This window comes from Camelina sativa, chromosome 15, assembly GCF_000633955.1.
Source record: "Camelina sativa cultivar DH55 chromosome 15, Cs, whole genome shotgun sequence".
Taxonomy (NCBI): domain Eukaryota; kingdom Viridiplantae; phylum Streptophyta; class Magnoliopsida; order Brassicales; family Brassicaceae; genus Camelina; species Camelina sativa.
The window spans coordinates 21404763-21418301 of record NC_025699.1 but is presented as its reverse complement, the minus strand read 5'-3'; the positions used below and the strand labels follow the sequence as shown (position 1 = coordinate 21418301).

General features: G+C 32.1%; 2 long non-coding RNA genes and 1 pseudogene across 2 annotated transcripts; 2 read left to right on the top strand and 1 right to left on the bottom strand.

The window, feature by feature from the left end:
* On the top strand, positions 1386–8277 carry LOC104747273 (annotated as a pseudogene).
* On the top strand, positions 2602–4431 carry LOC104747271. The gene is made up of 3 exons (XR_761112.2): positions 2602–3200; positions 3632–3696; positions 4173–4431. It is a non-coding gene; the product is annotated as an uncharacterized LOC104747271 (long non-coding RNA).
* On the bottom strand, positions 4236–4962 carry LOC104747272. The gene is made up of 3 exons (XR_761114.2): positions 4663–4962; positions 4429–4586; positions 4236–4325 (listed from the first exon to the last, which is right to left on the bottom strand). It is a non-coding gene; the product is annotated as an uncharacterized LOC104747272 (long non-coding RNA).

Here is a 13539-nt window from a genome sequence, read left to right as displayed (position 1 = left end):
GCTTAACGGCTGAGTTATGTTATTGGGCTGAGTTATATTATACTTTTCGGCTGAGTTATTTTATGCCTTACGGCTGAGTTATGTTATGCTTTACGACTGTGTTATGTATTGGCGGCTGAGTTATAATGCTTATTGGCTGAGTTAGTTTATGTTTTACGGCTGAATATGTTAGATGTTTTGGCTGATTTATTTTATGCTCTACTGCTGAATTATATTTTCCAGATGGCTAAGGATGTTTTGCCATCGAGAGATGTTGTTGAAGTGCTTGAATCAATCAATGCTAGAGATTTACTCACTTAGCCTAAGATATTAGATGTGTAATTTAAATTAGCCTAAGAGATTAGACTTTAAAATTTAAATTTATTTTTTTCATATGTAGAGTGATTCTATAAACATTTGATTAACTATTCATTTAATTATTTAAATTGTGGGAAAAAATTATTTAATACGAAACTTACAAAAAAAATAATTTATATCTGAACATACGAACTACCATAAAAAAATAAAAATAAAACAAGTTTTTTAATATAATAAAAAATTGATTCAATATTTTAGGAAATTAAATTTTTTTTTCTATTCAGTTCCTGTCTGCACAAGCGTGCGGGTAACTCTCCTCGTTAATATAATATTTCAATAAATGTCAAATCTTCATTTTACTATTTTAACAACACCAATATAAAATATGTCGAATCAAAATGATTTAATTAATATTGTATTAAACAAAAATTGTTGTGCGGTATACTACGGATTATATACTAAATCACTATAATTAACAAAAGAGTATATTAGCAAAATTAGTATTAAATTAGTAAATTAAAAATAAATTATCCCACGAGCCATAATCTAGTTAGAGATTGTAATTACTTACACTAATAATGGCCCTCGTGCCTTTTTGTTATAACAGTTTTTCCACCAAATCACATCACAACCTTTCCACATTGTACTATGATGAATTATGTGATACTCGAATCTACCAATATATCAAATCTCTAACTTGTTGTGCTAAGCATATAAATAAAGAGTATGATTGGTAACCTACCAAAGTTGTAAGTTGGAGAGCTGTAAACTGTTACAGAATAGTATAAATCTGTAAGAAAAAGATATATATAAAAATTGTACTAAAAAGCTGAGAGTGTGAAGTAACCTTAGTGCAGTGGCAGGAGGTAAGTCCATTTGTAGAAGACACCATCATATCCGGAATCGAATCCTGATTCCTATAAAAATAGAAATTTAGCTAATGGACCGACCAGTTGTGACCTAATGATTGACAAAAAAACACACTTTTGTGATTGGTAAAAAAAATCAAAGATGTACAAGTGGTACAGCTTTAATTGTGCTTGCCAGTGAAGGCACGTTTGCAGTTGCACTAACATCGCGTGGGCAGTTTAGACTTTCGCCACGCAAACTATCTCCTCCAAGCTTCGTCAAGAAAAAACGTGTTTTTTTTTCTTGGATGGGCCTTCTTCTTTTCGTCTCCCATTCGCTCTAAAATTTACTCAGATCTCTCTCTTCGTAATCTCTGTTATTTTCTTGTCTTTTGTGTGTTTCTTGTGTCGCAAATCACAATCTTTTTGCTAAATCAGAGCTCATCTCATTCTGATTTCAACTAGTATAATTTTTAGCTTTCGAGACGGTGTATTTTTGTCCGTACGCGATTTCGAAGATGTTGACGTAAGATTAGGGTTTTTGATTTTTGGGTTTTTGTTTGTGAAACTATGGCGGTGGAGTATGAATGCTGCGAGACCAACTTCTTTATACACATAGTTGTGATAGTGTTACTAGTCTTGTTCGCTGGACTAATGTCTGGTCTTACTTTGGGTCTTATGTCTATGAGTCTCGTTGAGGTTCTTGCTAAATCTGACACTCCCACAGATCGTATACATGCTGGTAATTTTAATTCTTCCACCACCAGGGAATATTTAAAGTTATTAAAAAGAAATCAGAATCTCTCGCATGTGTTGGTTTGGTCGATGTCACGGGTCTCTCTGATTTTTACTCCCTCCATTTTTATTACTTGTCGTTTAAGGTTGTTTCGTACAGATTAAGAAAACCATTAAATTTTTTGTTTTATCCCTTTTTAATATATTTTCTAATTTTTTTATTGGTCAAAACATTAATAAAGTTGAATAGAATTAATTTTTTTACCAAACATTTGCATTGGAAATCTAAAACGAAAAGTATTGAAAAACAAAAATTTATCTTTAGAATGACAAGTAATAAAAAACGGAAGGAGTAGTTATTTTAATCAAGCTCCTAATTTTGGTTTAGATTGGTTTCTAGGAATTATTAAATTACTAACTTTTGACCCGTGCATATGCATGGAATTATTATTTGCGAAATTTAATATAATAGAAATTTTAGTAATTTTGACAATATAATTTAGTTGTATATTATCAGTTTACTTTTAGTTATTTTAAAAATATAATATGATACTATATTATCAATTTAGATGTTAATACTAAAAGTAACATTAATTTGTTAATATTAATATATCGGTAAGTACTTTACAATATAATTTGGTTGAATTTTTATATTTTTCTATGTTACTCCTAAATGTAGTTATATGTATTTAAAAATATAAAAATATAAATTTTATAATCATGTAAAAGTAAAACTAAACTAAAAGTATCAATAAAAAATTGAAGATACCCTTTATGATATGTTAGAATGAAAAAATAACGGTATTTTGTTTTAGATAAAACAGGAAAAATAAAAGACCCCATAAAATTATGAGAATATTTGTGTTATTGTTTAAATAGTAATAACAACTAATGAAAATACTACACTAATTATTTGAAATAGAGGAACTAATTATTCCGGTTTGTTTTATGAGTGTTTTATTTGGAAATCCCGTTTGCTTTGACTGTTAAATTAAATAAAAGGAAAGGAGATGATTTAAAAAAAAAAATATACAGAAAAAGGAGTTAATGTAAAACCTCTATCCTTTGTCGGCACCATTCTTAGCCAGCTAATTGCGATGTGAGCCACTGCCGCCAAGACCTTCCTCTTTCTTTCACCACCGTTCTTTCGACATAACTCTTTTGTGTATATTGAATACATGAGCTGCACATGTATTGGACAAACCTTTCATCTTCGCTTCAATAGCAAATGAGCCTCAAAACCTCAAATTTGACAACAGAGTAATTGAGTTGAGGAATATCAGACTCATATTGTATTTGCGACTCTCCTCCACGTGATGGGTATATCTTCTTCCATATTCAACTCTTCTCTGTTTCCTTCAATTTGTACAGTTATCAATTATTCTGATCTATGACTGCTCTCCGTAAACTCAATTCTATTGTATACTCGATTTGGATTATTAGATCATCACCGATTTGACAATTCAGTTTTGATTTCAATTTTCATCAGTTTTTAGTCACCTATTCATTCTCTGATTATAGCTGATATTTTCTTCAGTTTCTTTACTTACCTTCGGTTTGGGATCAAAATCTTTCAGTCAATTTGTTTCATTGCTAAGTCTATCTATTTGTTGTTTTTAGTTATGTGAATTTTTGAGAGATTGCGAACCAAAAGTATGATAAAATGGTTCAATTTTTTTCTTTTTCTTTCTTATCTCTCTTTTTATAAAAGATTACTACAGGCTATTGGGATTGAAACTTAAACATTTCAGTGGATGCAGTTGATATTGGAGTAGACATGCCATTGCCATTTTTGCAGATTCGTTCCATCTCAAAGGTACTTATCGTTTCTTTCTTTAACTTTTATAAAAGTAGCAAAAAATTGGAGTAAGAGTCATGTTTTAGCAGAATTAGAACATTAAAAAAAAAAAAAAAATAGTACATAGCAACTGTGTTCTTGAAATAGAGAATTGGATTGCATAGATATATTATTCTACTTATTGAAGGACACCTAGAGCAGAACATGCATCTCTAAACGTAGGATACAAAATGCCATCAACAGTACGTTAATCTTCAAAACTCGTTGCACCTCTTCTATGTGTTAAAAGGATTCTCATGTAAAACTGCTCACCAATAGCTGTTGACCTAAATTGCATCTGAGTAACACCTGAACTTCTTTGAGGCCTGGTCCACTTTTTAGTAATTCTGTTCCAAACAATGTGTTTAGGAAACTCAATGTAAGTCATCTGTGTTGCAAAGATAAACAGAATATAACAAAAAAGGAGAAACTAATTGATTCAATAACTTGAACAGATGTTAGCAAGCGGTGAATATCGTTACCAGAGAAGTGAAAGAAGGAAAGGAAACGAAGAACGATGATAAGATTTGAGAATACTATAAGTACACCAATTACTTTTTGAATTTTCTAACTAAAGTGTTTTTCACTGATGCTTGAATTCGATCCCCCTGTCATGATCAAAAAATATTTTGCAAATTTTTTGAAGTTATTCGAATGGGATTTGAAAAGACTATAATGTAATACGAAATTTATATAACTACGCACACTTACCTTTTGCATCCACCAAAATTGATTCAATAACCAGAATAACTCCAGGTTTATCTTTTGGATAAAAATTCCATGTCCTGGCTATTAGAACTTTGATCTTCCATTCTCTTTTTAAAGAATTAAGATTAGAGAGATGAGTAAAATCGAGAGACATGCTGCAGCTGAAACAATAGAAATCAGAATTAATATGCATAGAAGAAAAAAGTAATGGGTATGAACAAAAGATGAAGAATTTACCTCCGTCTGAATTGTTGTTTTCAAACGAATTTAGCTTTGTGAAACTGAAAGAGGTTTTCGAAAGGAAGATCTGGTGGGGCATTGGTTTATGATTAAAACAGAGGTTTTGAGGTGCGTTTTTTTTTATTTGGAGGATGTTGAAGAACATTTATATAGAAGATGGGAATTGTTATAACCACCTTGAATGTGGATCTGTTACTGGGCATGAAATTAGGACTGTTTTTCAGTTGTGTTTGTCAGTTGTGCTTCTTGTGAAACAGAAGAGACGAAGAGGAAAAGGTGAACGACAGAAAATCAAAGTGGACGTGTTTGATGCTATGTTTGATGGACTTAGGGTGATTCCAATTTTGTTTGATGGACTTCTATTTGGGCTTCATATATCTTTTATTTTAGCCAACAATCCAATAAGCCAAAAATCAGTGTTACGTTTTTTTTTTCTTACAAAATTATTTATCCCACGATCTCTCTACTTTTTCTGATTTCGAATTTGTTCAATTATTTTTATTAATTAATTTTATTTCAAAGTATCTGATGTGCACAATCCTAGTGGACATGTGACTTGTGCTTTATAGGATAAAGGATAACTTGTGGATTTAGTATTGAAGATTAATATTGGCATGTTTAGCTTTGGTAAACTTTATCTAAACCAGAACTGGTGACTAATGACTTGTTTCATTGGTTGTGTGATAAATTTGAATGTCTTGATTCATTATCTTAATGATTTGCAAGTGGGTTTTGGCTTTTGCAGCAAAGATATTGCCAGTTGTGAAAAATCAGCATCTTTTGCTTTGCACTTTACTGATATGCAATGCAGCAGTATTAGGACTTGAACTTGGGGGAATGTACCTACTTGTAGGGTTCTTGAATGTTGTTGTTTTTATCTTAGTAATAGTAACTTTTGGTATTTCAGACGCTTTGTGACGGCTTGGGGTGCCATTCTAATTTCAGTGACATTGATTCTTCTCTTCGGTGAGGTGAGCTCTGGTTTTACTTATCATTTACCTGAATATTTTCACTGTGTCTGGTGAAGACAATCGATGGTTGATTTAACTCTCATCTGCAGACTATACCTCAGTCAGTCTGTTCTCGTCATGGTTTGGCAATTGGTGCAACAATGGCTCCGTTTGTCCGTGTCCTAGTCTAGATCTGCTTACCAGTTGTATGGCCGATTAGTAAGGTGATTGATTGCACACCCGAATCTCCCATATTGACCTTTTTAGTTATGCAAGAGGGTCCCAAGAGTAATTAACCTGGACATAGAGTCTTTGTCCTGATACAATCTTTGCTCTTTTTTTTTTTTTGCTGTATATATTTCAGCTGCTGGACTTTCTACTTGGTCATGGTCGTGTAGCCCTTTTCCGCAGAGCTGAGCTGAAAACACTTGTGGATTTGCATGGAAATGAGTCATGTCTTCGGTATCTCTTATGTATCAAATTATGAGTTGTGTGCCCCCATGATGATGACATGTTTCTATTTATGCTTTTTGAATTATGTTGTCAGCTGAATAACTTAGCATCCCAATTCTTTCAGGCTGGAAAGGGTGGAGAATTAACACATTATGAAACAACAATCATTGCTGGAGCTCTTCAACTATCTGGGAAAATGGCCAAAGATGCAATGACACCAATTTCTCATACTTTTGTGATTGACATCAATGCAAAACTAGACAGGTCTTGGTTCGTTCAAACGGGAAAAATGTCATTAAAATCCTCAAGTCTACATTTTTGTTGATTTAAATCCCGAACTCTGCTTTTGGAGGAAAAAACATCAATTATTTGTTGACTTCCAAATAAATTGCAAACTTTCGTTGACCTAGCCTTTTGAGGCATAACATTAAGTAGTAAAACGGAGAAATTAAACGGGGTTAATTATCTGTTCACAAGATCTGTTAATTGCAAACGATGTTGTTTATAACACCCTAAAACTCCCAAATTAAGAAATCGATTCTCAATTTCCCCAATTCACAAACCCTAATCGATCTCAATTTATCCTTTCTTCTTTAATTTCTCTTTTCTTCTTCGGTTTCTCTCTTCTTCTTCGAGCTGACGAGATGAGTTCTAGCTCAAAAACATTGGTGGTAGCTTCGTTCGACCGTGGAGTGCCATTGAAGTGTGTATGTGGAGCCGGTGTAACGATCTTTACATCGAGAACTGAAGAGAATCTTGGTCGACCGTTCTTCCGGTGTATAACAAAAAGAGATCTGGAATCTTCTCGTCATCGAAGATATCATGTTCGATTAGGGTTAGATCGATTAGGGTTTGTGAATTGCGGAAATTGAAAATTGATTTTTCAATTTGGGGGTTTTAGGGTGTTATAAACAGCGTCATTTTGCTATTAATATATCTCGTTAACAGATAATTAACCCCGTTTAATTTCTCTGTTTGACCACTTTAACGTTGTGCCTCAAAAAGCCAAGTCAACGAGAGTTTGCGATTTATTTGGAAGTCAACAAATAATTGGTGTTTTTTTTTCTCTAAAAGCAGAGTTTGGGGTTTAAATCAACAAAAATGTAGACTTGAGGATTTTAATGACATTTTTCCCTCGTTCAAACCCCCTGCATATATTCCTTAATTCTCCGAGTCATTCTAAACTTAGTTTCTTCTGTCCTTCATCAGGGATTTGATGACTTTGATTCTTTAGAACGGTCATAGCAGGATTCCAGTATATTATGAGCAATGTACCAACATAATTGGACTTGTTTTGGTAAATCTCCATCTCACGATACATTCTTCTTCATATTCCAAGCAGTTGATGAATCTTAGTAACAAAGCAGACTAATTTGCTCTTTTATTGACATTATAGTCCACCTGTATTTGCTACAAAAGGCTCTTCAATTTATCATCAGGTGAAGAACTTATTGACTATCAACCTGATGAAGAAATACAAGTAAAAAATGTGACGATACGACAAATCCCAAGGTAAGTTTACCAATTAGAATATGATTACCATATCTAAACAATTGACGACTTGTTGAATATACTTTTGATTGCTTGTTCTTGTTTTTCTCCAATGCACTCCAGAGTTCCAGAAACCTTACCTCTATATGATATATTGAACGAGTTTCAGAAAGGACATAGCCACATGGCTGTGGTTGTGAGATAGTGTGACAAAATCCACCCATTAGTCAGTAATGATGCTGCAAAGGTAACTGGTTTTTCTTTGTGGGAGTTACAATGGGATGAAAATCTCTTACATGGATTAATAACTTCCTCTCCACTTTGAAAAGCGATTATAAATGAAGTCAGAGTGGATGTGGATGATGAGAGATCCCCACAGGAAAAAAAAGTTAACGAGAAGGAGATTACTTCAGAAATGGAAGAGCTTCCGAGCAAATTCGTTTGGGTCGAGGAGCAATAAGTGGTCCAAAGATAATGACACTGACATTTTGCAATTGAACGAACATCCGCTGCCAAAGCTAGCTGAGGAGGAAGAAGCTGTTGTATCATTACCATGGAAGATGTCATTGAAGAACTTTTGCAGGTAAGTAACAAACTATTACCTCTTCAATTCTCATGACGTTTTCCTATTATTTTATTTCAATTCAGTTGTCATTTGTTTGTGAATGTGACTGAAGAGATATTTGATGAGACGGATCATCATTTTGAAGACTCGTGAGAGCACAACTTCGAGTGCTCAATATTAGTTGTCTGAACCATATACACGGTGCTATAGCTCGGAACGTCCAGTTTCCATGGGACAAGTTTTGCTTGGAAAGAGTCATATATATAAAAGTCAGATCATGTCATGCAATAACACTTCTTCTTAGGTATATAGTTTATTCCTTATCTACAAATTGTTTCGCACAACAGGTAGAAAGATATTCCTAGCATGAACTGTTAATATATGTTTTATATCGTACTACACATTGTAACTCCCCCAAGCAGAGAATCCCCTGCATCTGCGGCTAGAACAAGTGTTAAAACAGCTAAGTGATCGTTGATAAGTCCAGCAAGTGTTGCCTAAAGCCAGCAATATCACAGTTTGAAAAAGTTTGTAATTTTTCAAACTCCAGGGAGAAACCAAAGAGCATCCTTGAGCTTCATGTTAGAGAGACTAGGGAATCGTTTTCAGGGTCTTGGTTTCGAGATTGAACACACAGATGTCCAGGTTTGAAAACAACCGGTGAAAAAACACGGTCTTCGCGGGTATAATAGATGGAGTGTGGTTCGATACCACGCATAGTGATACCCAAGTCAAGCAGGGTCTCCTCATCTTCAATAGTATCCACCTCAACAAGCGGATTGTCGTAGTTATCTGGATCTGCAATAGGATCATCCTTGTAGACACGGAAGCTCTTATTGCTTCCAATGTTTTTCTCAACCAACAAAACCTCTCCTGATCTTGTAACCACAATGCTACAATTGGTTTTATAATCCCGTCGAGGAAACTTTTTCAATGGGTAATTTTGAGTGACGTCCTCGAAACCTTGTTGACTAGACTAGACAAATCGAGGAATCGAATGTAAGCATGAGTCGTAACGATATAAAGAACGTAACCATGCATGGAGTACCATATCTTTTACACCTCGTAACTCCTTGTGAAGAATATAACATAGGTCAATGTTATTGTAATGATCGGCACCTTTCTTGCAATAGGCTAAAATCGTGTCAGAGTAATCGAAGAACCAAACTACAACAAACTCTTTCGCATTCTCGTCCACCCACAAAAAGCCTCTTAAAATTGCGTCTGTTTTGTAACAAACACGATTATTATGAAACCTAGCTAACACAAAACCTTAAAAAACAAAAATGCAAAAAGCTAACCATTAAGATTTGTTGCTTTATAAAAGTAAAAAATAAAAACGCAATATAGAGAGGAAGAAATAATGAATACCAGTCGTTTAATTTAGGAAGAGACCAAGTTTCTTGAGCCGAGCCGTTGTGTTCTCGTGTTATCGTCAAACTTAATTATTTTGATATGGTGTCTAGTTGATTTGCACACCAATTCAACCGTGTTTACTGTTTAGTATGAACTCATACTAAAAACAGAATTTATCTATGGAACATAGAAATTTTTAAAATAATGAAATAATACAAATAGAGATAAACTGAGTTAATAATGGTTACTTAAAATAGAAGATATATATAGTTTGTGAGATGGTTTTATTGTGAACGTGGGTTCATAAATCGTGTGAACAAATTTTGAAAATCAAAACTGCCTTATTTTGAGGAGGTTGCTATTAATTTTGAAAAATTAAACTGCCTTACCGAATGCATTTTTTCGTTATATTTCTTTTTATTATTATTTTTTAAAAATATGAAATAAAAGCCACGTGGCATAATATGATTAGTTAGCTGACTTGTGCTTTATAAAATAAAGGATAAAGATTTATAAAAATTGCCAAATAATTTTTGCATATTCTCATAGATTAGTTTTACATAGTTTTGAAAATTTACCTCAAGATATCATAAACTTTTAGAGAATCTGAAATGGTTTACGGTTGATTACAAAAGTAGGTCATAGACAACATTAAGACTTTGAGGTTCGGAAATCATTAACGAAGAGGTGAACAAACGATTATGAGGAAGATATCTAATGAGGATTTGCATATGAAGATTTCTGTAGAGGATTGCGACTATGAGATCATGAGGAAGAGTATAGATGGATTGGATTGGATGGTGAAGATTTGGCCAAAGTGTATAGCAAGAAGAGTCATAGGCGTCACCGAGAAGAGTAACTAATGAAATCAGAACAAAATGATAATCCAACCTTCCCTGTGGTTAGCCTTGCTTACTTCTTCTTTTCTTTTACAGAAACTCCATGTGTACTTCTTCGTCATTTGCTCCTAGTCGACAACGTAACGTTTTACAATCGTGGCGGTGGTGCTCATGTCGGAGATCGTGCGGCTGTGAAAGTACAAGGAAGGTGAAAGTTTAATTAATGCCCAAAATTATAAGGAGACTCTCTGTTTATAATGCCAAAAACCAATCCTACTTCGTTTAGGTAAACCAACACATATTTCCTAATCTACATATCCTAGTATATAACTAGGGGTGGGCATTTCGGTTTAAGTTCGTTTTTTATTGATCCGTTTGATGTGTTGAGTACTTTGTTTTTGATGAGTTTGCTTAATTTTGATCTGTTTTTTTCTCTTTTTTGGTGAGCTTAATTGGAAAACTTGCAACAGCTACTTCATTGTACCCATCTCTTGTTCACTTCTAGAACCATAACAAAGGTTATGGCTTTCCGGCAAAAACCCCAACTCAGATCATCGATGGGATCTGAGAAAGACGAGGAATGCCACTGTTCTCTCCGCTGTTTCCACCGAGAAAGCCATCACCACTGCTCAATATGTAACTCTGAGAGCAAAAAAAAATAGTCTTTTATCTTCATCCCTCTCTAATTTCTACAATTGATTAAAGTGTTGTTGTTTATTAGTGTTTGGCATGGCCTGTATAGCAATGTTGGTTACTAAAAATTTCAGGCTTTGCTTTATCAGTATTAGTGTTGATCTTCCATTTTTCCAGTAGCTGGTGTGTTTGCTAGAAGAGGATATAATATTGAGTCCCTTGCTGTGGGTTGAATGAAAACAAGGCTCTGCTTAACAAACTCGTCAATGTCATCAAGGCTTTCATTTTGGTCTCTTTTAACTTTATTATTTGTTGCTTTGGTTAACAGTTCATGTTGTTGTTTTGTGTCATGATGGTGTGTAAAACAAGTTCTCTTGTTTTTGTTTTTCAAAAAAAATAATGTTAAGAAACTTGCTTTATAACTTTACCATTGGAGACATATATATCCCTTAATCTTTAAAACGTTCTTAGCTTAAGAATTTGTACCTTTTTGTAATTAAAATATTGTTTAGAAACTTGTTAATAAACTTACCAATTGAGATAGTCTAAGTTAATTAATCAAGTCAATTAGAAAAGCTAGAAAAAACTCAACATATTAAAATTAAATACCTAATATTGTATAATCAAATTGTAATCAAATTGTAAGCAAATTGTAAGCAAATTGTAAGCAAATTGTAATCAAATTAAAATTAACCATGTTTTTCGGTTTCTTCTTGGCTGCTCCAAAACATGATCTTTAGGTTTCTCCAAATTGAAAGCAAGTTATAAGTTTGTCAATTTCTTTAAGTACTTCTTTTGCACACGTTTTCTTTTGCTCTGGATATGTTTGTATTGAAGCTCCATAAGCATGAATTGATCATTTTGAACAAATAATTACTAATTTGGTATTTTACTCCCTTTTATTTATTTTTATTTGTTTAGATGGAATTATTTGAAAAATTCTTGGTTGGTTGGAAGCGCATAAAATATTTGATAGTCATAATCTGCATGATAATTAGGTAAAATATTTATTGAATAAAATTTTATATATACACATGTCACATAAGAACATATGAGTTTGATATAATTTGATGTTTCTGTAAATTAATAATAAAAACATTAATTTACATGATATTAGATAAATAAAAATAGATGGCGTTGATGAAGGCTATATGAATTAAACAAATAGCTATAAAAAATGACTGAAAAAATTACATGCAAATTCTATTTAATTGATTAAAAAGTTATATTACCTTAAGAGAAACAGTTTGCTCTATACACAGCTGGAAAAGATAATAAGATGAGTAAGATTAGTTACGCCAATATGTACAACACAATGAGAATAAGAAATTATTCGTTTGCAAATTCAAAATAACAAAAATTGCAAATAATAAATTCTACTATGATATAAATGAACAGCTATGATAAAAAAAATGAGAAAGAAATAATTTGTAAATGCAAATGATCGATTCTCTATTATCTATTTATATACTAAGAAGGGTTGCAAAATTTTAGTGATTTTTTTGGTAAAATTTGATAGAGGGGTATTTTTGAAAAATGATATTGTAAAAAGGGTATTTTTGAAATTCTGCCTTAAATTAAGTGTTTTCCCATATGTAGTAATTCAAATTTATAAGCATTTATAAAAATCTGAAATAAGTGATGATTTGGTAATATAAAATTTGATTATTATTTCCCTAAATATCTGAAATAATATAACTAAATTAATATGTTTATATTATATATACAATTTCAATTTTAATAGCTTGATTTTATGGTAATAACTTTAAACGGTTTCCCTAAAAATTAGCTAACTATTATTGTCTAAAACTTAATTCATTTTTTTTTGGAATTAATTATTGTTTTTGATTTTCGGATTTATATTCATACCCAACAAATGATCCGGTTTCCAAGTATCCAAATGTTTAATTTCGGGGTTTTTTTTAATTGTTAACCAGATCCAAATTCAATTTTGTACTTCTCTTTTACTAATATAGAGATATATATTTTATTAAGAATAACTGAATAAGTAATTTTATTAAATTTTAATATATTTAATTATATTACGATTTTAAATAATTTTGGAGTTTAAATTATAATATCAGATTAAATGATTAAAATCTCGATAAATATTAGGATATTAATTACTGTATTTATTGTTAATGATAAAATTAAAAGATGTAGTTTGTTATAGAAAATGAATATCAGGACACTGATAAATGACCATATATAGAAAAATTAATATAATCAATAATGATCTGAACCATTGAATCGGCTATATATTTTAATTTATACCTTGACTTGTAAAGATTGTACAAAAATGTATTTAAAAAATGTTAAGATAGATAAAAATTATTCAAATTCTAGTATTAAATAAAAATTGACCACATTTCCATGTATATTGATAGTAACCATTTCCGATAGGGCAAATCTAGAAAAAAAAAATTGTAACATTTTGACGGATATTATACTAACAAAATCTCACCTTAACTATAAAAAGAGATGAAATGGGCAAACAAAAAAATAGGTTAACTTTTTTTTTGAATTTTACCTCAGAAAATACGCAAAACAAGATACCTTAATCGGAATTCCAACCAAGAATACGTCA